Genomic DNA, 24,562 nt, shown 5'->3' with positions numbered 1-24,562 from the left:
ATTCTTTAGCCCCTAACCCCTACAAAGTTACAAGCAAGCTTCATTTGCCCGGTACCGTTCAAATCCATGAACACTGAGCAGCTCCAGCCCAAGGGACGGAGAAGTAGAGTCCAGAGGACGGGAGTCTATCCCTCCCAGGCAAGACCCCACAGGAATGCACCCTTCCCAGAACATGAGGTGTGTTTAAAAAATCCTTACCTCGACAGCCCGGAAAAAGCAGTCAGAGGAGCAAGATGGCATTTTAAATCGTGACTGCCTCTTGCAAGGGAGCGTGTTTCCGTCTCTCCCCACTGTCCCAGGCTGGCTGTGTGGAGCCTGCGTGTGCCCTGGTGGGCAGGCTGTCTCCGGGCAGCAGGGAGGCCACCCACCCACCCGCTGGGCTCCCAGGCTGCCTTGCACCGGATCCCTTATGGGGTGAATCCAGCCACAGTGATGCAATCACCCCACGGACTTGCTCTCCCACTCCCATACGACAAGACCCGGACTTGGGGGTGAGGACGCCAACCACAATAACCGCAATAACACAACTCTCACACCAACTGGTCAGAAAAATCCCCGCTCAATGCTTTCCCATGGCAGTGAAATCACACACAGGCAGCTGAGAGGCTGAAACATGTGTGTTCTCTGAATCCAGACCCATCTGCCAACCTCCAAATAATCTTTGTCCCGCAACTGACATGTCAGTGGCAGCTTTGGAGCTGGATCTACAGAGTGGGTGAGAATGTTAGTTTGTCCTGACAAACTCCCTCCGAGGCTCCCCGCTCTCTCTGGCCCCTTTTCTTGTGTTTGGAAGGGGGTGCTTACTTGCTCTGAACTTCGATTTCTGTGGCTGGCGTGGAGTCTGACAGCAGAGGGAAGGGCTGGGAGGCCCCCGCCTTAATCAGGAACTGGGACCACACCATTCCACAGGGACCCTCTTGACGCTCCTACAGCTAGCTACCCTCAGCTGTCACCAGGTGTGCAGGAAGGAGTCAATGTCACTCAAGCTTGAGTGCCCAGGTGGGGGTGGTAGGGGCGGGGCTCAGTGACAGCAGAAGAGCCCTTCTCTGTGAAGGCAGGCTAGCCTCCTAGCAGACGGGACCAGCCAGGGGAGCCTGCACTCTCAGGTAGGGTCACTGCCCCCTGCCTGCCACCTACGGGCCACTTCTCCAACTCAAAGAAATCCCAGGGCTGGGGCTGGATCAGGACCCAGAGACTTATTTTCAACTCTTATTTATTTTTCAAGAAATCCACCATCTCTTTTCCAGAATTTATGTGTCAGTCAATGAAAGTATACTTCCCCCTAACAAGCGAAATATTCAAATACAGCTGACACGGCTGAATAAATCTATAGAAATACAATTTAAGTGAAGAAATCATGTCTTTGGGTTCTAGGTAGGAATGTTATTAAAATGCATTAACATAAAAGAAAAACAGGAATTTGGAAAATATAACTGAGCTCCAACAATGCTTTATAAATGTGCTAACCATCACAGGGAGTCTTCAGGACCAGTGCATGCCTTCTGCTCCCCAAAACAGGGTTCCTAATGCTCCTTCTTCCCTGAGTCTCTCAATGAGCTTATCTGCACTGAGGATACATGATCTTCTCTAGGAAAGTGAAATTATGTTGAAGTGTGTGTCTCGTATCTCTCCAAGTCTCTTTGCCACTTTTCTTGTTCAAATCAGCCATGCCAATGGTTTTCTCATTTTTTTTCTCAGCCCTGCTGCATTTTTCTTTAAACTCTCTCCCCAACCCCTGTTGTTCCACAGCCATCCCCCCAAAGGTCCATAAATAGCCCAGGTATTAAAAGCTGAGATGTGCTTGGTCACACGTCCACCTCCACTCCTTTTTAGATTCCCACAGAGGCTGGGCTGGCGAGACCCCGAGGGGGCAAGGCAGGCAGGAGACTGAGCCAGACACAAAGGCAGGCACCCTCCAGCTCCAGCGACAGGCCCCTCTGCCCCTGACACAGCGCTCTCTGGTACTTCCCCAATCTCACCAGGGCCCTCCAACCACACACAAAACTAAGCCCCAGAGACAGAACCAAGAAAGCCCTGTGTACAGCAGCCATCTCAAACCACCCCGTCAACACTTAGAGCTACTGATGAGAATGTTTGTAAGGAACACAAGAGGTACGAGGGCTCCTATTACAGGGGACTGCCAGCCACCGACTGCGGAGTCTTTTAGAGCTGGCAGTTCTAGAAGGAGCATTCTGTACAGCACCAACTGCCCTTTTAGTAACAACCTGAGCACTGCTGGGGGCCCAGGTCTCCTGTGGAGCAGGCCTGGGTCTCCCTGGCCCATCCGGTGTTCAAGCATCTCACACGAAGTGGGCCTAGAAGGTTCTCTCGAGCAGGTCAAGGCCCTTGCCCCGCAGCAACTCACAGTTCAGCGCGGAGATTGTTACCACGGGCAGTTAATTTCCAAGGTATGACTTGTTTAGGGAATATAAGAATCTGGTAACACCAGGAGGGGTGAGAAGCTGAGACCCACAAGTTCTATCTGAGTTCTATCCCGGCTTAGCCTCCTACTGGCTGTGTGACCTCGGGTAGGTAATCAGCAATCTAAGACTTGCTTTCCTCATCCAAGCTGTGGGGAACTGCTCTGAGAATCAGTAATGTAAGCAAAACACTGCTCAATCAATGTATGGAAGTTACTACATTAGTTATGACCTATCTTGGCCTGGGGTGGTGATTCCAAAGAGGAACTTAGAAACAGACTGGGCCATAACCATGCTTCATCAGTAACTAGCTGTGGGAACATGGCTGAGCTATCCAGCCTCTCTGTGCCTCAGTTTTCTCATCTGTAAAATGGAAATCTGTAAGCAGCACCAGCCTCATAGTGTTGCTATGACATGGGCTAATGAGATATCCTCTTGAAAAGATCCCGGCCCCTGACACGTGCCCTCCCTGGGACGTGCTTGGATCCAGCGTGGATCTGGGAACAAGGCAGGACCCTGTGGACAACCACTGAAGGGTGGAAAGGCAGGACCCTGAAGTCTGCTTCCAACTCAGGATTTCAGTTCTGCAAAAGCAAACCTCATGACCAGTAAGATGCAGCAGGAACAATTCAGTCAGAAAAGCCACCCCTCAAATCCTCAATTTCTTTTTCTCTACTGCAAAAAAGCCCCTAAATAGCGAATTGTTTTTAAAAATAAAACAGCAATATTAAAGAGGGCATAATTATGTCAACAGCATGAAACTCTGTCTTTTTAGAGTTAGTTGGGGGAGGAATGGTTTGCAAAGCTACCCAGGCCTCCAGCTGGCTTGGCACTGAATCCCGTTATAAAAGCCCTGAAGTGCTAATAGAAGGTTCCACTGTTCCCAGACTTTCTGTTGTTACTTTTTACATATTCACTGCATAGACAAAAAAGCAAGAGCTTAATTTTTTTGCAAACTTAAAGGAAGAACTTTAAGAACAATTGGAGTTGAAGGCAGATCATTATCTCCACGGCCCCAAACTCCACCCTGGGGCACCTGGTTTTTTGTATCAGTGGCCCCCACAGGGTTGATGTGTGTGTGGGAGTCATTCAGGCTCCTCCTTGCTGTCAATCTTAGCACAGACCCTCACTCTTGCTTCCTGCCACAGTCTTAGACCTTGCTCTTGGATGACTTACAGGCTCAGGGAATCTCATTACTGCATCCAAAAGACCTCCTGACTGGCTGTGAGTCTTTGCTCAAGGCTCAGCAGTAATCACCTTGTAAAAATAGCAAATGGGGCACTCTCTTTGTCCTCTTCGAGCCCTCTGCAGTGTAAGATGTCCCTGGACAGACGGCCCAGCCTCCAGGATGCACACACTGACCCACCGTACCCGAGATCCACGCCTACCCTGAGACCTTCACACAGAAACCAAGACATCCGAGGGCTTCTGGGCCAGCAGCTCTTGCGACCAGTTTCGTCCTAGTTCTTAATCACGATCTAGCATACTTTTTAGTTCAAAAGCTCTTTTAGGATGTAATGTAAACTGGAGTTTTTAGTAACTCTGGTAAATACTTGTGGTAAATGTTTTGGAGAAGCCAGGTTGTAATCACAGGGCCAAGTGGAGGCATTCACAGGGTAAGAGAAATTATCAAAGCAGGCAAAAGGGCCCGAAGACGTGATATGAGGTTGTGAATGTGGATGAAATCCTGTTCTGGGTGACCTACCCTACCCTACCTGGCCTCCGAGGGGCCTTGAGGAGAAAGCAGGAAGACTGCTGGGCCAGGAAGGCAGAGAAAGCCTTAACTCCACGCACATGTCTCTGCCCCTTTGACAGGAGGAGGAACTATTTCTGGAAGGCAGAAAGCTTGCCCGATGTCACAGAGGTGGAAAGTACTGGAGCCAGGATCTAACCAGGGCTCCCCGCCCTGGCTCTGCTTGCCTTTCTTCTCCACTGCAACCCACTACCCAGCGTGTACCAGGTGGGCTCCAAGGCTTCACACAAAAAGGCTTTTGATTCCATGTGGCCCTGAAGGCCTCAAATTGGGCAGACCCTGAAGCCTGGAGGTTTGGGGTAAATTACATTTACTTCAGACTAGGGCATAACCAACCAGAGTAGGCTAAATTAATCTCACCAAAAAGGAATGTAATTCTGCCATTATTTTTTAGTTCTGTTTTAAATTAATGATATTATTTCTTGATATAAGGGATAACTGAAGCACTACACATGATTATATGGCTCTACTCACCATAATGAGAACACGCATAATAATCCTGTTCAATTATAATGACTCAAACCTACTTAAAAAAAAAATGTGCTTAATAGCCTGAATTGTCCCACCTGAAGTGGTTTGTTGTTAGCCTGGGAGCAGTTCAGTGTCCCCCACTACAGCTGAGGCTTGACCCTGAGGCCTGGTCTCAGCTCCCCAGGACTCAGCACACTGCCCAGGGCTATGGAGATGAGACTTGTGGCCTGATTTCAAATAGTGGAGGAGCCCCCACTGTCTGAACACAGCAAAGAGTGTGGCACAGGTTCAAGAGGTAGCATGGGAGCCGGGTGCCTCACCGTTAGTGAGATCAGACCCAGAAGGGTGTGGCCTGATAGCCTTGGTTTCCGCTGCAGGGAGTCCTGAGGTCCTGAATACCAGGAGCTCAGGGCAGTGTGGATGACTTGGGAGGAGCCTAGCTGGTTGGGCCAGTTGCTAGGGCTGGATGCTGGAGGGAGAACCACAGAGTTGGGGGAGTGTGAGCTGGCAGTCTCCAGGGCCACCTGCTGGGCTAAGCATCCCAGTTGCTCCTCCTACTGAAGAGACTCTGTTGCACAGGAAAGGCAACTGTGCTGCACACTAGAGGGTTGTCCCAGTGGCCTGAGAGCTGTCCCTAGACCCCCGCCAAGGTTGGTGCTTGCACCTGCCCTGGAGAGCCTGGTCACGGGCTTGTCAGACCCAGCCCTGCCCAGCTCTGCCGCCTCCAGCCAGGGTGGTGGCAGAGTGCAGGACGGGATCCCTGGGAATCCCGCCCATGGCCAGGGAAACCCTGGTATTTCCCCACATCAACTAAGGCCAAAAATTCCATTGCTATTATTGCAACTGCCTCTCAACTGCAAGCGCCACCTACTGGTCTGTAGGGTGAACTGCATAACTCGATGTAATTCCTGCTGACAGAAGTATACAGCGGTGGGGGATGAGATAAGCCTCCCGAAACCTCCACCTCCCCATTTCTATGTAGGAGACAGTGAGTCTGACCACTGGCCCAGCACACTGTTACTACAACCTACAAACAACTAGCATTTGAGAAAACCACTACACTAAAGCTATCTATAACCAAGTAATTCATAAAAGCCTTGGCCCCCTAAAACTACAGAGAAGCCAAGACAAAGGAACTTAACCAACATACAGAACAGTCACATCCTCAAGGTGGGGGAGGGAAGAAAAAATCCCAACCAAATGAAAGTAAATTCAAAAATAAGTGACAGCTTCTACAGATGAGAAGAAACCAATACAAGAACTCCAGCTCCATGAAGAAACAATTGCGACATCCACATTAGCCCTCTAGCAATGGCTCCTAACCACAATGAAAACTTTGAAATGACAGATAAAGAATTCAAGATATGAAGTGTAAGGAAGCTCAATGACAGCCAAGAGAAAGCTGAAAACCAACACAAAAAAACCAGAAGAGTAATTCTGGAGATGAAAGATGAGATAGATATATTAAAAACAAACAAAACAACAACAACAACAAAAAACTTTTGGAAATGAAAAATTCACTGAAGGAATTTCAAAAAACAGTTGAAAGCTTCAACAATAGAGTAGACCAAGCAGAGGAATTTCAGAGCTTGAAGACTAGTCTTTTGAATTAACCCAGATAAGAAGAAAAAACAATTTTTTAAAAAAGAATAAAGCCTTTGAGAAATGTAAGATTACTTAAACCTAGGACTTATAGGTATGCCTGAGGGAGACGAAAAAAAATAAGTTTGGAAACATATTTGGGGGAAATAATTCAGGAAAATTTCCCCAAACTTGCTAGAGATGTAGATATGCAGATACAAGAAATTCAGAGAACCCATTAGAAATACTATAGAAGAAGCACATTCACCAAAGAATGGTCATCAGGTTAATTCAAGGTCAACATGAAAGAACAAATTTTAAAAGCAGTTAGAAGTGTCAAATCACCCATAATGGAAATTCCATTAGACTAACAGTGGACTTCTCAGCAGAAACCTTACAAGTCAGAAGAGACTGGGGGTCTATTTTTAGCCTCCTTTAAGAAAAAAGAAATGTAAGTCAAGAATTTTATATTCTGCCAAACTAAGCTTCAAAAATGAAGGAGAAATAAAGCCTTTCCCAGACAAGCCAATGCTGAGGGAATTTGCCACTACTAGACGAATCCTACAAAAAAATTCTCAAAGGAGTGATAAAAATGATGATACTCACCATCATAACAGCACACATAAGCAGACAAAGCTCACTGATTGTATAAAGCAATTACACAACTGAGACTACATACAAACCAGCTAACAACACTATTACAGGAATAACACATCAACTACCAATATTAACCTTGAACATAAATGGCCTAAATGTTCCACTTAAAAGATATGGACTGGCAAACTGGACAAAAAAACAAGACCCAGCCATCTGCTGCCTACAAGACACCCACCTAATGGCTAAAGACACCTACAGACTCAAAGTAAATGGGTGGAAAAATATATATCATGCAATGGAAAACAAATGTGAGCAGGTGTAGCCATTCTTATGTCAGATAAAACAGACTTTAAGCTAACAACAGTTTTAAAAAAAGAGAAAATGAAGGGCATTATATCATAAGAATGCATTCAATACAAGAGGACATAACTTTTGGAAATATGTGTGCAAGCACCAAAGCACCCACATTCATAAAACAAATACGACTACACCTAAAAGAAGAGAATGACAGCAATACAATAATAGTGGGGGACTACAACACCCCACTGACAACACAAGACAGGTAACTGAGGCAGAAAGTCAACAAAGAAACTCTGGACTTAAGCTAGACCTGATCAAATGGAAATAATAAACATTTATAGAACATGCTACCCAGCACCTGCAGAATATACATTTTTCTCATCTGCACATGAAACAAAACTGACCAGATGCTTTGCCATAAAGCACATTTCAATAAATTTTTAAAAAAATCAAAATCATATCAAGTATCTTCTTGGACCACAGTATAATAAAATTAAAAATCAATACCATAAGGAACTCTCAAAACTGTACAAATATGTGGAAACTAAAAAACGTGCTCCTGAATGACTTTTGGATAAACAATGAACTTAAGGCAGAAAAAAAAATTTTTTAATGAAAATAGAGACACAACATATCAACACCTCTGGAATACAGCAAAAGCAGTGCTAAGAATTAAGTTTTATAGTGTTAAATGTCTACATCAAAAAGACAGAAAGTTCTCAAATTAACAACCTAATGTCACACCTCAAGGAACTAAAAAAACAAGAACAAAACCCAAAGCTAGCAGAAGAAATGAAATAAAGATCAGAGCAGAACTAAGTGTTATTGAGACCCCAAAAAACAAAACAAAACAAAACAAAAAACAAAAAAACCCACAAAGGACCAATGAAATCAAAAGTTGGTTCTTTGAAAGGATAAATAAAATTGATAGCTAGCAAGTTTACCTAAGAACAAAAGAAGATTCACATGAGCACAATCAGAAATGAAAAAGGTGACATTACAACTGATACCACAGAAATACAAAAGATCATCACAGATTATTATGAACATCTCTATCCACACAAACTAAAAAACACAGAGGAAATGGATAAATTCCTGGAAACACCCAACTTCCTGAGACTGAATCAGGAAGAAACAGAAATCCTAAATAGACCAGTAGGGGTAATAAAATGGAATCAGTAATTATAAAAATTGTCCAAAAAAAAAAAAAAAAAGCCCGGGACCAGATGGATCCACAGCACTTTTTTCTTTTCTTTTCTTTTCTTTTTTTTTTTTTTGAGACAGAGTCTCATTCTGTCTCCCAGGCTGCAGTGCAGTGCAGTGGTGCAATCTCGGCTCACTGCAACCTCCGCCTCCTGGGTTCAAGTGATTCTTCTGCCTCAGCCTCCCAAGTGGCTGGGACTGCAGGCACGTGCCACCACACCTGGCTAATTTTTGTATTTTCTAGTAGAGACAGGGTTTTGCCATGTTGGCCAGGCTGGTCTTGAACTCATGAGCTCAGGTGATCCACCCACCTCGGCCTCCCAAAGTGCTGGGATTACAGGTGTGAGCCACCACACCTGGCCCTACAGTCAAATTTTAACAGCCATACAAACAAGAGGTGGTCCCAATCTTACTAAAACTATTCCAAAATTTGAGAAGAAATTCTTTCCTAACTAATTCTACAAAACCAGTATCACCCTGATACCAAAATCAGGCAAGGACACAACAAAGAGAGGATACTGCAGGCCAGTATCCCTTATAAAAACATAGATGCAAAAATCCTCAACAAAATACTAGCAAAGCAAATCCGACAGTACATTAAAAAGATAATACATCATCATCTAGTGAGTTTAATTCCAGGGATGCAAGGATAGTTTGACATCTGCAGATCAATAAATGTGATTCATCACATAAACAGAACTAAAAACAAAAATGATATGATTATCTAAATGGATGCAGAAAAAGCATTCAGTAAAATACAACATCCCTTCATGAAAAAAACCCTCAACAAACTAGGCCCTAAAAGAACATACCTCAAAATAATTAAAGCCATATAGGACAAACCCACAGCCACTATCATACTGAATGGGGAAGAGTTGAAAGCACTTCCCCCTAAGAACTGGAATAAGATAAGAATGTCCACTCTCACCACTACTATTAAATGTAGCACTGGAAGCCCTAACCAGAGCAATCACGCAAGAGAAAGAAATAAAAGGTATCCACATTGAAAAAGAGAAAGTCAAATTTTCTGTGTTCATTTGATAGCATGAGTTGTGTTTTTTTTTTGTTTTGTTTTTGTTTTTTGGCAGGGTCTGGCTCTGTCACTTTGCTGGAATGCAGTGGCGTGATCTCAGCTCACTGCAACCTCCATCTCCTGGGCTCAAGTGATCCTCCCACCTTACCTTCCTCAAGTAGTTGGGATACAGGCATGTGCCATCACACCCAGCTAATTTTTTTTTTGTACTTTAGAAGTGAGGTCTCACTATACTGTCCAGGCTGGTCTCGAACTCCTGGACTCAAGTGAGCCACCCACCTCAGCCTCCCAAAGGGCTGGGATTACAGGTGTGAGCCACTGCCTTAATCTTATGTTTAGAAAACCCTAAAGACACCTCCAAAAGACTCCTAGACTTGATAAACGACTTCAGTAAAGCTTCAGAATACAAAATCATCATATAAAAATCATTAGCATTTCTATACAACAATAATATTCAAGCTGAGAACAAAATCAAGAACTCAATCGTGTTTAAAATGGCCACACACACACACACAACATACATACACATAATACTTAAGAATACATCTAACCAAGGAGGTGAAAGATCTCCATAAGGAAAACTACAAACCCTCATGAAAGGAATCACAGATGGCACAAACAAATGGAAACACATCTCATGCTCACAGATTGGCAGAATCAGTAACATTAAAATGACCATACTGCCCCCAAAGCAGTCTACAGATTCAACATAATTTCTATCAAATTTCCAATGTCATTCTTCACAGAATTAGAAAAAAAGATTATAACGTTCACGTGGAACAAAAAAAAAGAGCTTGAATAGCCACAGCAATTCTAAGCAAAAAGAACAAAGCCAGAGGTATCATATTACCTGACTTCAAATTATATGGCTGAAGGAACTAAAACAGCATGGTACTACAAAAACAGACATACAAATCAATGAAATGGAATAGAGAACACGGAAATAAAGCCACATACTTACAACCAACTGATCTTCGACCAAGTTGACAAAAATAAACAATGGCAAAAAGACATGCTATTCAATAAATAGTGCTGGGAAAATTGGCTATCTCTATGAACATCTCTATCCACACAAACTAAAACAACTACAGGAAATTTTAGCCATATGCAGAAGAATGAAACTGGACCCCTGTCTCTCACCATGTACAAAAATTAACTCAAGATGGATTAAAGACTTAAATGTAAGACTGGAAACTGTAAAAGTCCTAGAAGAAAACCTAGGAAAAAACTTTTGGACTTTGGCCTAGGCAAAGAATTTATGACTAAGCCCTCAAAAGCAATGCAACAAGAATAAAAATAGACAAGTGGGACTTAATTAAACTAAAAAGATCCTGTGCAGTAAACAGACAACCTAGAGAATGGGAGAAAGTATTTGCAAATTATGCCTCCGACAAAGGACTAATACCAGAATCTAAAACGAACTCAAACAACTCAGCCAGAAAAAACAAACAATCCCATTAAAAAATGGGCAAAGAACATGAACAGATATTTCTCAAAAGAAGACATACAAGCAGCCAATAAACATATAAAGAGATGCTCAATATCACTAGTCATCAGAAAAATGCAAATTAAAACCACAATGAGATATCACCTTATACCACTGAGAATGGCTATTACTTAAAAGTCAACAAAACAAAAGATGTTGACATAGGTGTGGAGAAAAGGAAAGTCAAATACACTGTTGGTGGGAATGTAAATTAATACAACCTGTATGGAAAACAGTATGGAGATTTCCCAAAGAAATAAAAATAGAATTACCATTCAACCCAGTAATCCCACTGCCGGGCATGTATGCAAAGGAAAAGACATCATTATATTAAAAAGACATGCATCTGTATGTTTATCAAAGCACTATTCACAATAGCAAAGACATAGAATCAACCTAAATGTCTATCAATGGTAGACTGGATTTAAAGAGTGGTAATATACACCACAGAATAGTATGTAGTCATAAAAAAGAATGAAATCATGTCTTCTGCAGCAACATGGGTGGCGCTGGAGGCCATTATCTTAAGTGAATTAACTCAGAAACAAAGAAGCAAATACTACATATTATCACTTACAAGTGGGAGGTAAACAATGCATACACATAAACATAAAGATGGAATTAATAGACACTGGGGACTCCAAAATGGAGAAACATGGAAGGAGGGGGTGAGGGTTTTAAAAATTACCTGTTGGGTACAATCTTCACTATTTGGGTGATGGGTACAGTAGAAACTCAAACCTCATTATTATGCAATATATCCATGTAGCAAACCTACACATACACCCCCGAGCCTAAAATTTAAAAATACGTTTTAAAATTCTGCTTTATAATTGATAGGTTTCAAGTTTGCAGTGAAAATTAAAAAGATGTTGTTTTTAAAAATCTTTTTTTCTAAAGGAGATAAACTTCTAGAAATTTAGTTCTTGAAAGTCAACCATGGTTTGCCGGGCGCGGTGGCTCACGCCTGTAATCCCAGCACCTTGGGAGGCCGAGGCGGGCGGATCACAAGGTCAGGAGATCCAGACCATCCTGGCTAACATGGTGAAACCCTGTCTCTACTAAAAATACAAAAAATTAGCCGGGTATAGTGGCAGGTGCCTGTAGTCCCAGCTACTCGGAAGGCTGAGGCGGGAGAATGGCGTGAACCCGGGAGGCAGAGCTTGCAGTGAGCCGAGATTGCGCCACTGCACTCCAGCTTGGGCGACAGAGCGAGACTCTGTCTCAAAAGAAAGTCAACCATGGTTTTCAGAGACCCTAATAGGACTTTCCACAGTGAACAGGTCTCACTGGCTAAGGGGGTGGACAACAAGATTCAAAGCAGTAGTCTCTACCCTTGTTTTATACCAAGTAGACAGGCTTATTCGGAAGAATCAGTTTTGATGTGCTCATCTGCATTTTTTTAACTCTTCTAAAATGGATATGCATAGCCTGTTATTTTGAAAAACATATTTTTATAAAATAGAATCATTTTGTCAAAAATAAAATTGAAAACCACTTTTAAAAAATCTCCACTGGTGGATTAAAGGGGAGCAAAGATAAGATTATGGCATGAAAGGCATCTGGGCTGTGACCCCCATTACCAGTGTCTTTGCTGGGGTCATCTCCAGAAAGGTTTAATCTGGGCTGAAGATACAACCTGAGGGCTCCTCCCAAACAGGGGCAGGGCCCTCTTGGAGCTACTGCCCTTTGGGACTAAGATTCCAGAAGGGACACGGTTAGCTTGCTTTACAGTCAGCTAGAGATTTCTGTTTTCACACGACTCCTTGTTGGGTATGGTTTTTGGCTCTAAGGATGTTGCAGATCCCCAAATGGGCTATGTGCCATAATCTGAGTTCCTACTTTAATCGTGTGGTCATGACAGAGGCAGGTCCAGCAGGCACAGAAGGACATGCTGGAGGAATGGCTGCCCCCTTCGAGGTAACCTTCAGATGGGTGACATCATGGAGGAAGCCTGTGGTACATTTGGAGACACCATGACACCACATTAGATTTACTGCAAGGCTGAGCATTTAGTCCTGTGCCCCTCCACCCTTCTCTTTAGAAGGTGCTGAACTTCAAAAGGATGCTGTAACCCACGACTGTATTTTACTTAGAATTAGAATTTACGCATTTTCACTCGAGTCAGACATTGCTACAAAACTTGACCATAAAGAGAATTTCACCTGTCCTCTCAAACCTATGAGGAGAGCCAGCATTCTCTCTCCTCTCTGTAGCTTAGTTGCCATCCAAATCATCTCACATCTAAAATCTTCCTTTTCTTCTGACATCTCACTGACCTCATCCATGATATCCAGGAGTATAAGCTGAAGTTTTTCCTAAATTGGAATTAACTTTGGGACTCTTGCCTCTACCTAATCTATTCCTTGTACATCGTTTACAGCACTGAACTGTTTTTCTTGTAGATGGACTCAGGGGAGGGTCTCTGTGGCCTTCCATCCTCAGCTTTGCCGGATCCCAGCCCTATGGAGCTGAGCACAGAAAGGCAGGCTGTAGTGCCTGGAGCCTCAGTTCTTCACATGACACAGGCACAGCACCATCTCGTCTCCAGGGCTAGTCATGCAGGCTCATGGGAACGCGGTCCTGCTGCCAATCCAGCGAGCGCCTACCACTGTTGCTGGGAACAAATTTTTTGTCTTTCTTCCTCTCCTGAGCTCCTGGACAGAGAGTCACATCTTGCTCACTCTTCCTCACTCTTGCTTGCTCTTGCTCACTCTGCACTGTCCACCTGTTCGTCTGTTCGATGAATGAACCCTAGGAAAGAGTTGCTTGCATCACTTCTACTATGCTTGAATTTTATACTCATCAAAAAAAGGGGGGGGGGGGCGGTGGCCTTCATTCAAACCTACAGCTTCTTCTGCTTTCAGCCAAAACGTTTTACTGGTGACTGTTCAAGTCTTCCACTCAACATTGCACCAAGATGTCCCTATCTGAATGGCTTCCCTCTACTGGAGTGTACAGAGGGCATGCAAGTTTCCCTGAAGGGCATCCTAAAAGCCCTGGCACTAATGTAACAAGGACACATTCATGAGAGCTGTGAAGGGCAGTACATTTAGAACAGATAAGGAAAAGGACTTTCTTCAGGCCAGAGGCCACTTGGGGGCACTCATTTTCCTGTGTAAGGACAATGACAGCAGCTGAAGGCTGCAGCCACTCACGGTCCCTGCAGCTGTGCAAAGTTGGGAGGGGTGGAACCATGAGTTCCAGACACACAGACAAGGCAGACCATCACAAACACAAACACGTGGGCAGCTGCAGGGCCGCAGTGCCCACTCCTGCTGCTCCAATGTCTCTGCGGCAGGACAGTCAGCTGGTGACACTGGCGAGAGAAGGCACTGGGACTGCTGGTAGTGACAGCCTTCTCTTGGGCTGATGCTCAGTGGCCTGAGGATTTACCGTGAGCGAGCCCAGAGTGCGTCTGTAGACTGGTGCCGAGGAGTCAAGGGCGTGGGAAAGCTCAACCCGACCAGCAGCAGAGTACCAGGAAGTCTGCACAAACTCACTGCTGCTCACCTGAGGAACACGGGGTGGGGAGAAGGTGAGGAGTTCCGCAGCAGCGACAGGGGCTCTGCACAGAGGCTCCAAAATCTGTCTCTAACCTGGCTTGCTGCGTGCCTGGGAGTTTTCTTAACTAGTTGTTCTGGGTCCTGTTGCACTCCACTCACTGTCCCCTCCCCTTGAGCCTTAGAGGCCTAAGCCGGAGGCAGAACCAGCAGGGGAAACTGCAGAGCATGCAGCCAGGAGAGGCAGGACAAAGGGCCATGCACTCAGAACCAAGGGGCCAGAACAGCCAACCAAAGAGGATGTGGGCTTGGAAACTTCACACACACACACACACACACACACACACACACACACACACACACACACACAAACACACGCATGCACACACACACATATAAACACATGCACATATGCAGATACACAAATGCGCACACATATATGCCGTATACACCTACATATACGTAAACACGTACACATATACATGCAAACATGCACAAACACATACACATATGCACACATGCACATGCTTCATACATACACACACATAAATATATATACACATACATATAGGTCGAGTATTGCTAATCTAAAAATACAAAATCCAAAAAACTCTAAAATCTGACACTTTTTGAGTGCTGACATGATACTCAAAGGAAACGCTCATTGGAGCATTTTGGATTTTCAGATTGGGATACTCAGCTAGTAAGTGTACTGCAAACATTTCAAAATCAGAAAAAAATCTGAACTCTGAAACAGTTCTGGTGCCAAGCATTTCAGATAAAGAACACTCAATCATTATACTCCTACACACACAGACACATAGACACATACATACATTAGTTTTCTATTATAAATATAATGTGTTCATTGTAGCAAATTTGGAAACTAAATAAGGAACAAAAACAAAAAATAACTGATATTCCTTCAAGCAGAATGCCTACTCAAGAATGTAGAATGATAGACAAACTGGACAAAATCATCAGGACAGCACCAGTCAATGGACATCTGCAGAGAGCAGAGGATCGACACAGTCTCAAATCATCTTCCTTCAAATTACTTCTTAATTACAAAAGGAAAATACATTTGACCCTTGGACAACACAGGTTTGAACCATTCGGGTCCAGGAATAAGCACAGTTTTTTCAACCAGATGCAGATGGAAAATAGAGTCTTGGTGGTATTTGAAACCTGTGCATATGAAAGGCCAACTTTTTGTATATTTGGGTTCCAAGGGCTGACTGCGGGACTTGAGTATGAGCGGATTAGGGTACATGCAGGGGGTCCTGGAACCAATCCCCCACGTATACTGGGGAAAGACTATAGTAACTTAACAATGAGAAACTTAAGAGAGAACACCCTAATCAAGTCATAAATATCAACATCAGCATGAACTGGACCAGCCAACATCATGCCTGTAGGCCACAGCCTCCAGTCTGTGGACCAGATGGGACTCCAAGGAAACACCACACAAACCAAAGTGGCCCTTCAAGAAATCCCATCTGTCACGACAGGTGTGGAAAGGCTGAGGAACGCTCTGTACTAAAGGAAACTAAAGAGATCTTAAAGTGAATGCAACTGGTTCCTGAACCAGAATAAAAGAATAACATAAAGGATGTTTATATGAACAATCAGGGAAACCTGAATGAGGTCTGTAGATTTCAACCCTGCATCTTATTAAGGGTAAATATCCTGACTTTGGTAACTTTATTATGATATGTAAGTGAGTAACCCTGTTTTTAGTCAATAGACTCTCAGGTATTTAGGAGTAAAGGGACTTGATATCTACAAATGAGTCTCAAATGGTCCAAAGAATCATGGTGTGTGTACATATAAATGTATATATGTGCGTATATGTGTCTCTATATATGTACAGGACAATGGAAATGACTTAAAATGTAGCAGAGATATTAACAATTGGGGAATCAGGGTAAAGAATATATGAGAATTCTTTGCTCTATTACTGCAACTTCTCTATACATTTGAAATGTTTTCAAAATAAAAGTTTAAAGAAACATACATGCATGAAAATGATGACCTGCGGCTCTCTTCACTCAGCATCTCAGTAGTATCTTTTCCCATAGTAACGATCACCCCAGAACATGAGGTTACATAGTGGAAAGCATGGGGGCCCTTGTTTCAGGACTATCTTCACCAGAAGCATCTCTGTTCCTTTTCCATTCAGCAGTTGTCTTCACTATCCCAGATATTTAAGATCCAAAATACTCAGCCAGTGTGGCTCAGTCATAGACTAGGAGCTCAATGGGTTCAACAAAATATCCCAGGTGTCCAGGTGGGTTTCCTTGAGTCCAGCCCCTGGAAATGGGTCCCTATAGGTGTGTGTTCACCTGCCCAGAGAGGTCTCACAAGCTGACCATCACAGGGTCCCCTAGTCCATGTCCGAGCTCTTTATTTGGTGGCTACGTGATGGCCGAGCTCAGGGACACAGATAGGGAAGGGATGTGGCACCCGCTTCCACTGCCTTCTTCCTTCCTCTTGTATCAGCAGCCCAAAAGCAGCCCCCCAGCAACCTGAAACGCATGCAGTATAATCAGTCTACTTTTACGGTAACGTACTGTCTTTATCAGGACAACTTCTCCTTCATGTCTTATTTCAAACCCTGTCACTGACTGATGGGCATTCCGTTTCAGAAAAACTCTCACCTGAGCCAATCAGTAAGCAGGACAGGTCTAACTGTGATTTCCTGAGTAGGGAACCTCAGGTAAGCTCTGTAAGGCCTGCTGTGCAAGCAGTACCCTGGATCACAGCACCGTCCTAACAAGAGTGGGACATCAGCCTCTACAAAGCCCACTGGGCCACCACCTACTGGCCAGTGGAGCAGGGCTGTCCTGTCTGCTAAGGCCCCATGACCAAGAAGGTGTCAACAGATGCTAGACAGACAGAACAATGACAGACAGGTGGATGGGGCTGGGTATGGGATGGGCGGACCAGTTGGTGAAGGAAGACTGGCAGATTCACAAACAGTGAAGTTTGAGAAGCTGAGAGACACAGCAGGTGCAGAATTGCTAAAACACTGCAAAAGCGCTACAATCCCCAGTACCATCTCCAGTCTGGACGACGCAGAAAATGAGAGCCATGAGAAAAATTTCATAAATGGAGCTATCGTTTAGGGCTATAATTTTATTCAATTACAACATTCCAGAAAATGTATTTGAAGATAAAATTTTCACCCTCAAAATCCCAATTTATCTCCAAAATATATCTGCTATGAATATAGTTTATCCTAATAATCTTTATACTGCCCATAATTAATTTTTTAAAAAGCAAGCTTACATACCATCAAAATGAGATTATATAATCACAAAAATACTGATAACTGGAAAGGCAAAACAGAAATTATGGAGATTTCTTTGAAAAAGCAGAACACATTCACTGGCAGCCCTTGGACTCCCAGCCTGCTACTTTTTCAGTACTAAAAACCACACAATCCAAGCAAAAATCACCAGTGACCCACAGCAGCTTTCAGCCAGCCACGAGTATGTCTGCTGGGCTGGCAGGGAAGAAACATGAGCCAAAAACACTGCCGTTTGGGCACTAACTCCTTTAAAACCAAGCAAACAAAAGGATTAGCTGAGCACCAGCTCAGAAGGTCTAACACCAAGAAGAATAAGTACCTGAAACTGACTGTGCACATCTTACCCCCATCCTCCAATCGCCCGGAGTTCTCAGACTCCGAGAGGTCTCCAGGCAGATCTGAAAGCAAACGCCATCGTATCAGACCTCTTGGGGTCTGTCCATTTGCTCCCAGACAGGCTCAGTAAACGTCGTCTAGAGTTTCTTGAAACTACAGAAACAGCCAATCAAAATGATGGATTGCCTGGACACGGTCCCCTCACCACCCAGGGAACTGTCACCAGAGCCCCAGTGGTGCAAGGCCCTAGGCAGTGAGAAGAATTGGTCCAAAGCCACACTGCGAGGAACTGCATAGTTCTATCCAGTGGCCAGCCCCCAAGTCACATGCCTTTCCATCATATTATAAGTGACATACAGCACTTGGCATTATTTATAAAAATGAACTTTCTATACCCACCCACATACTTATAAATACATAAAACTTTTGCTCCAGCAATGACACTGCTGGAAACCAACCTATCCATCTGTCTGTCCATCCACATCCCCATTCATGACCAACGACCTATGCACGAGAATGTTCATTTCAGCTCTATTCATAATTAGGAAGAGCTGCAAACAAAAGTAAGCTTATATGCCACTAAAATGGTATATAAGCATCTCAGTAGTGTCTTTTCCCATAGCAATGATCACCCTAGAATGTGAGGTTACACAATGGAAAGCATGGGGGCCCTTGTTTTTGGGAGCTGTTCATCAAAAGAGGGTTGAGGTAAATCCATCACGGTACCTCCATACAACACAACACCATGAAGCTGCAGGGGAAATCACAACAATGCACATCAATTTTGTGAAGAGATACACAAGATACTGTCCGCAGTATCACCTCTGGAGAATGAGACTAGAGTTGGAAACTGAGAAGAAAGTGAATCTCACCGTTTACCAAATACCTTTTTGTAGTATTTGTTTCACTTTTTGTTTTTTACTATGAACGTTACTTTTATAAATAAAATAGGTTCTCCTTTTTTTGGTCTCCTGGTTGGACATAGAGGTGATATGGTAATAAGTCATGGCAAACTTACTCCTGACTCTGAATCCTGTTTGTAGTGCTAAGTTCTGCAAATTGTCATGCCCTGACTGAATGAACCAGCTTCCTTGGAAAGAGATGAGTGGGGGTAGAGCGGGAAAAAGTTTTCACGAGAACATCTCTGGGGAAAATGCTAGCTTCTAATATATTCATGTTCCTGGAGGCCTTTTTCTCCAGAAAAGGAAGTAGCTCTTGGACCAACTGGTGTAAAGATTCAACCACCAATCCTCCATCTCATCCACTGAGACTTAACCAGCCCTGCTGCTACGGGCACCAATCCCACCTGGTTAGGCCGGTGGGGCCAGATAGGAACCCTGGTGCAGAGCCAGGCTCAAGGCTCCTCCACTCATCCCAGCCACAAAGTCGGCAACCCCAGGCATCCATAAAAGTACCACTAACTAAAAAGAGGCAGAAAGTGTGGAGCATAAGAGGAAATGTGCTTATTAATGGAAGACAGCTCATTTAGGCATGAAGAGTCCAATTCTCTCTTCGGACAGGAATCACAACAGTGTCAGCAAAACAACAAAACAAACTCACTTAGAATCTATCAGTGTCTAAATAGAGACGTTGGTTATATAGATACGGCATCTAACCACAGTATTTTATAACTTAAAAAGCAGATCAAAATAGTGCTACAGAATTACAAGAGGGATTTCCACGAGTAACATCTTTTTTTGAAAAAAGTTTCTTCAGTGGTAATCAAACTTTAATGAAACATTAAACCTAAAATGTAATCTATAATTTGAAAAAATGTTTTCAGATTTGAGTCAGATTGGCTGAACCTTTTCAAGCCATCTCAGGCCCAGCTGCATGGGGAGGGTGGGGATGCGCCCTCACTGTCACTCACTGAGCAGATGCTCCCTGAGAACCTTCTCCGTGCCAAACACCAAGGTGCTGGGATTCGGGTCTGGAATAAAACCCCTTGACTTTACGGAACTTCATTCAAGTAGGGGAGACAGACAAAAAGCAAAATTCAGAGATTGTCAGATGGCGGAAGGCAAAGGAAAAACATTCAGCAAAGGGCTGCTGGCTAAGAAGGTCCTCGAAGGCAGCAAAAAGATGCCACGGGCCGACTGTGATGCTCCCTCCCAGGCGGCAGAAACTGGGGACCAGCTGAGTCAGGAGGCTCCCATGACGACACAGGCAAGGAATGTAAAGCCCAGGCCCGGGTCCCACAGCAGAGACCAGGCGCGCACTGTCCAATTCTGGTACACAGGCTGGGGTGGCATGAAACTCGAAAGAGGAGTGAGGAAGGTAACTGGGAATTCTGATGGGGGGACTGGTCTGCTGCTCCGAGATGGAAATTTGGAGGTATCATGTTTGGAGGGAAGGATCAGATGCTGACTTTGGACCTGTTGCATTGGCAGTGTCTTTTAAGCACCCACATGGAGGTGCCACGTTGGCAGCTGGAAACAGGAGTCTGGGCCTTGAGGAAGAGTTTGGATGGGAATGTAAACCTGGGAGTAATCGGCATAGGGACAAGATGGAAAGCTGAGGGAACGGCCACGGCTGTCCAGGGAGGGAGCGCAGAGAGGAGAGACGGAGCACCAAGGCCCAGTGACTGGAAGAGCCAGCAACAACGGCTGAGAAGGAAAGTCCAGCAAAGAGGGTGGAAACCCAGATGGAGCTGTGGAAAGGAGAGCAGCGAGCAACAGGAGCCCTGATACTGCTGCAGGCCCGGCAAGTGGAAGACAGAGAACCCCGCTGGCTTTAGCCATGTGGATGCCACCCTGATGGGAACAAGAGGAATTGAATAGCACAGTGGGGACAAAAGCTGGGCTGCTGGAACATTTTTAAAAAGGTTTAAAAAGGAGCAGTAGGAAACCAAGGAAAATGATAATCCTCTGAAAACAGTAATTTTAACCACTGCCTTAATCTGTGAGGGAAAGGAAGGCAGAGCCTCGACCCAAGGCGGTAAGGAAGACCCATCCTCAATTTCGCCTTTGGGAATCCTTATCCCAAGTCCTCTGCCAGCCCAAGGATGGCAGAGCATAGGTCCCCCTCCCATAAAATGCATGAGGACTTTCCAGTTGACCACACCCCTCCTACAGCTACTCCCTCTGGGCTTCCAGAGTTTCCCTTCTTCAGGGCAGTGTGCTGTGAGCCCAGAACACTACTTCTGGAGGTCATCAAGGCCACTGAGACATAACAATGGACTTATGGTTTGAAGTGGTCCCAGGTCCTTTTCTTTGAAGCTTTTGAGGGCAATCTTCTCAGCTCTGCCGCTCCACTAGGAGAGGACAAAGTAAATATTCTGGGTGTGACTCTCAGGCCTCAGATCTACTCAATGTGGTCGGGCTAGCTCCTGATGGATGCATTGGTTAAGGGCAGCTGCCTCTTCTTCCTGCTCCTGAGTGGCCACAGGACTTGGGGTAAGAAACCCATGTTGGGGAGCTGGGTTCTGATCCTGGCTCTGCCAAAGCAAGGGCGACCATCCCCCTAGAGGAGCATCCAGAACTTCTATAAAAACAAGGCCATCGTCCTTATACTTGCCTGCCTGAGATGTGCTGGGCTCCATTCTTGGAGGTGTGGACAGAGCAGTGAATAAGAGACCCTGTCCCTGTCCTGGGGGACTGACGTTCTAGTGGTAAAAATAGAGAACAAACAAAATAATCTCAGGAGACAGTGAACAACACGGAGACCACAAGCTAAGTGCTGTGTCAGAGGGAGGCTGGCCAGGGGAACTGCCTTTTCCAAAGAAGCCCAGGATAGCCCAGAGGAAGAGACATTTGAACTGAATGTCTCTTCTGAATGATGACCAAGTGGCAGTGAAGAAAAGGTCTCAGGAAAGAGCCTCTGCGTGGAGACGCCACAGGGGAAATGCACAGAGGTGGACATGAGCTGACAAATGTGAGGGACCAAGAAGGCCAGGGCAGTTAGAGCACAGTGACGACACACACGGGGGAGGGAATGGAGAACGGGACTGTACACCCCACACGGGAGAGCTTGGATTTAATTCTGGGTGTGATGGGAGAACAGTGGGATTCAAATGACTCTCTAGAAATCGTACAAGAGCTGCTGGGCTGTGGATGATATGAGGCAAAGCGAGGTGAGCAGGAGACAGGCTGCTGTGTCGTTCCAGGCTGGGACTGGAGATGGCATGGTGGAGAGGACAGGAAGCACTGGATATGGGACACATTGGAGACGGAGAGTTGACTGGATTTGTACCTGAGTCCAAAGGGGGAATCAAGGATACACTCCTCTTCCTTGGCCACAGCAACTGAGCGGACAATGACCCCTTTTAGTTAGGCGAGGAGGCCTTGGTGTGCTTCGACCATATTTTCTTTTGTCAAATTTCACATGGCAACTAGAGACCCAAGTGAAGACGGAGGGTACCTTTCAGTGATGACTTGTCCTGGTTATAGATCTGGCTCATGAGCAGAGAGATGGCATCTGATGGCATGGGGCCAGATGCAGTCTCTCAGAGAGAAGACCACTAGAGTGCGGGAGGCTGAGGACAGAGGCTTGCAGGCCTCCAAACACCCAGCAGCCTGGCAGAGCAGGAGACAGCAAAGGGATGAAGGAGCAGAGAGATGAAGAGATCACAAGCTGGGGTCGAAAACACTTAGAGAAGAAAGTTTCTAGGTATCAAAGCTGTGTCACATGCTGCTGAGATGCCACCCCCAACTGGCCACTGATCCTAACTAGAGGCAGGCCACAAGGCCCCTTGATGAGACTCATTTCAGGCAGCTAGTGGAACGGAGCGCCAACTAAGGTGGGTGGGGGTGAAACCAGGAGAGGAAAAGTTGAGACAGGGAGTCAAGCAGCTGGTCCTGAGGGGTCTGCAGAAAAGCAGCATAAAAGGAAGCAGCAGCCAGAGACGAACGTGGCCACAGAAGGGCTTCACTTAGATGAGATGTGTCAAGGCACGTCTGCATGCAGGCAGGAATGATTCTGGAATGAGGATAAAACTGACCATGGAGGAAGGAAAAGAAAATCAATGACTACAGACTCAATGTCCTAGAGAAGATAAAGGGGGCAGCTGTGAACGGAGTGGTGGCCCTGGGAAGATGTAAGGATGTGTTCCCCCGTTTGGGTGGGAAGACAGGCAGGTGAGTGCTGATGGGGAATGGATAAAACAGGTGGTAGACACAGCAGGTGGCTCTCATTGAGAGCAGGTCCTGTCTACTAAGCCCAAGGCTAGGACAACAGGTGAGAAGTTAGAAAGGGGAAGAAAAGGAGTAAAAAGTTGTCTTTTTCATGAAAGTAGTGAATGAATTGGGAGTGGGAAAATCTCCTGGGAGAAAAAAAAAATCAAGGGATAGAGAGGAGATTTACCTTTTTCTTACTGATTTATAAGAGCTCTTCATTTAGGATATTGCAAATGTAAATATTGCAAATATTCTTTTGCAGCTTATTAACAGTTTAACATTTGATTTATAGCATTAATTTTCTTCATGGTCAAATCCAGCAATCTTCCACTATGATTTTACCTATTGCTTTAATAGTTAGGGTTTCATTCCTTAATCTGAGGACCAATTAATTATTCAACTATATATTTTTCTATTCCTCCTAAGGTCTGATTTTTTATTAACAGATTAATTGACCTGGAAATATTTCAGTGTATGTGTATTAGTTTGCTATGGCTGCCATAACAAAATGCCATGAACTAGATGACTTAACAGAAACTCAGTGTCTCACAGTTTCGCAGAATAGAAATCCACGATCAAGACGCGAGCAGGTCTGATCCTCCCGAGGTCTGGAGGGAGAACCCGCTTCTGGCCTCTCCTGGAGGTTCTGGCGGCTGCTGGCATCCTTGTCATTCCTTGGCTTATAGAAGCATCACTGCAATCTCCACCTTTATCTTTATGTGGCATTCTCGTCCCGTGTCTATTTGTGTCCAAATTTCCCCTTAGAAAAGGACACCAGTCATATTGGGTAAGGAGCCCAGCCTACTCCAGTATGACCTCATCTTGATGAATCACATCTGCAACCTTATTTCCACATAAAGTTACACTCAGAGGAACTGGGGCTAGGACTTCAACTTATGTATTTTGAGGGGGACATAATTCAATCCATAACAGTGTGCAATAAGGCCCTAATTCAGCTGCTCATCCAAATAGTTTATAGTTGTCAAAGCACATTAAATTAAACAATGATGCCACTTTCACAAGATTCTAACCTTGTATATATTTGACTCTCTGAGTACATGCTTCAGTGCACAGAACTTTCACTCTCCATTCTTCAACTCAAACCATGTGGTTTTCATGACAGTAGCTTTATAACATCAAAGCCACTCTTTTGAAGAAGGTAATCTGTCACCATTGAAAGACCGAATCCAAATGGTCTCTTCTGTGTTTCCATCCAACCCAACCTCTTGGCAGGGCTGGACCCTGCTGACGACCCTCACTGGAAGCCCAGCCCCACGGGTCCCACTCAGGCTGTTCTAACCTCTTCATCTCAGGCTTCCATGTACTGTCCCCACTTGGAAGGGCCCTGATCTATTCTGGAAATTGTAGGTAGAATTTTGCATTCCAAATTTTCAAAAACCTAGACGTACATAATGTGTATTTCTAGTTCCAAATCAGGGTTCTGACTGATTC

The 24,562-nt window shown here is 44.7% G+C and overlaps 1 protein-coding gene across 14 annotated transcripts in view; it reads right to left on the bottom strand.

The window, feature by feature from the left end:
- Positions 1–24,562, bottom strand: part of GRB10 (growth factor receptor bound protein 10) — a 203,454-nt gene that overhangs the window by 37,433 nt on the left and 141,459 nt on the right. The window lies entirely within an intron of this gene.

This window comes from Pongo abelii, chromosome 6 (genome assembly GCF_028885655.2).
Source record: "Pongo abelii isolate AG06213 chromosome 6, NHGRI_mPonAbe1-v2.0_pri, whole genome shotgun sequence".
Lineage (NCBI taxonomy): Eukaryota > Metazoa > Chordata > Mammalia > Primates > Hominidae > Pongo > Pongo abelii.
Note: the sequence above shows the minus strand (reverse complement) of the source record. Positions and strands in the feature narration are given on the sequence as shown.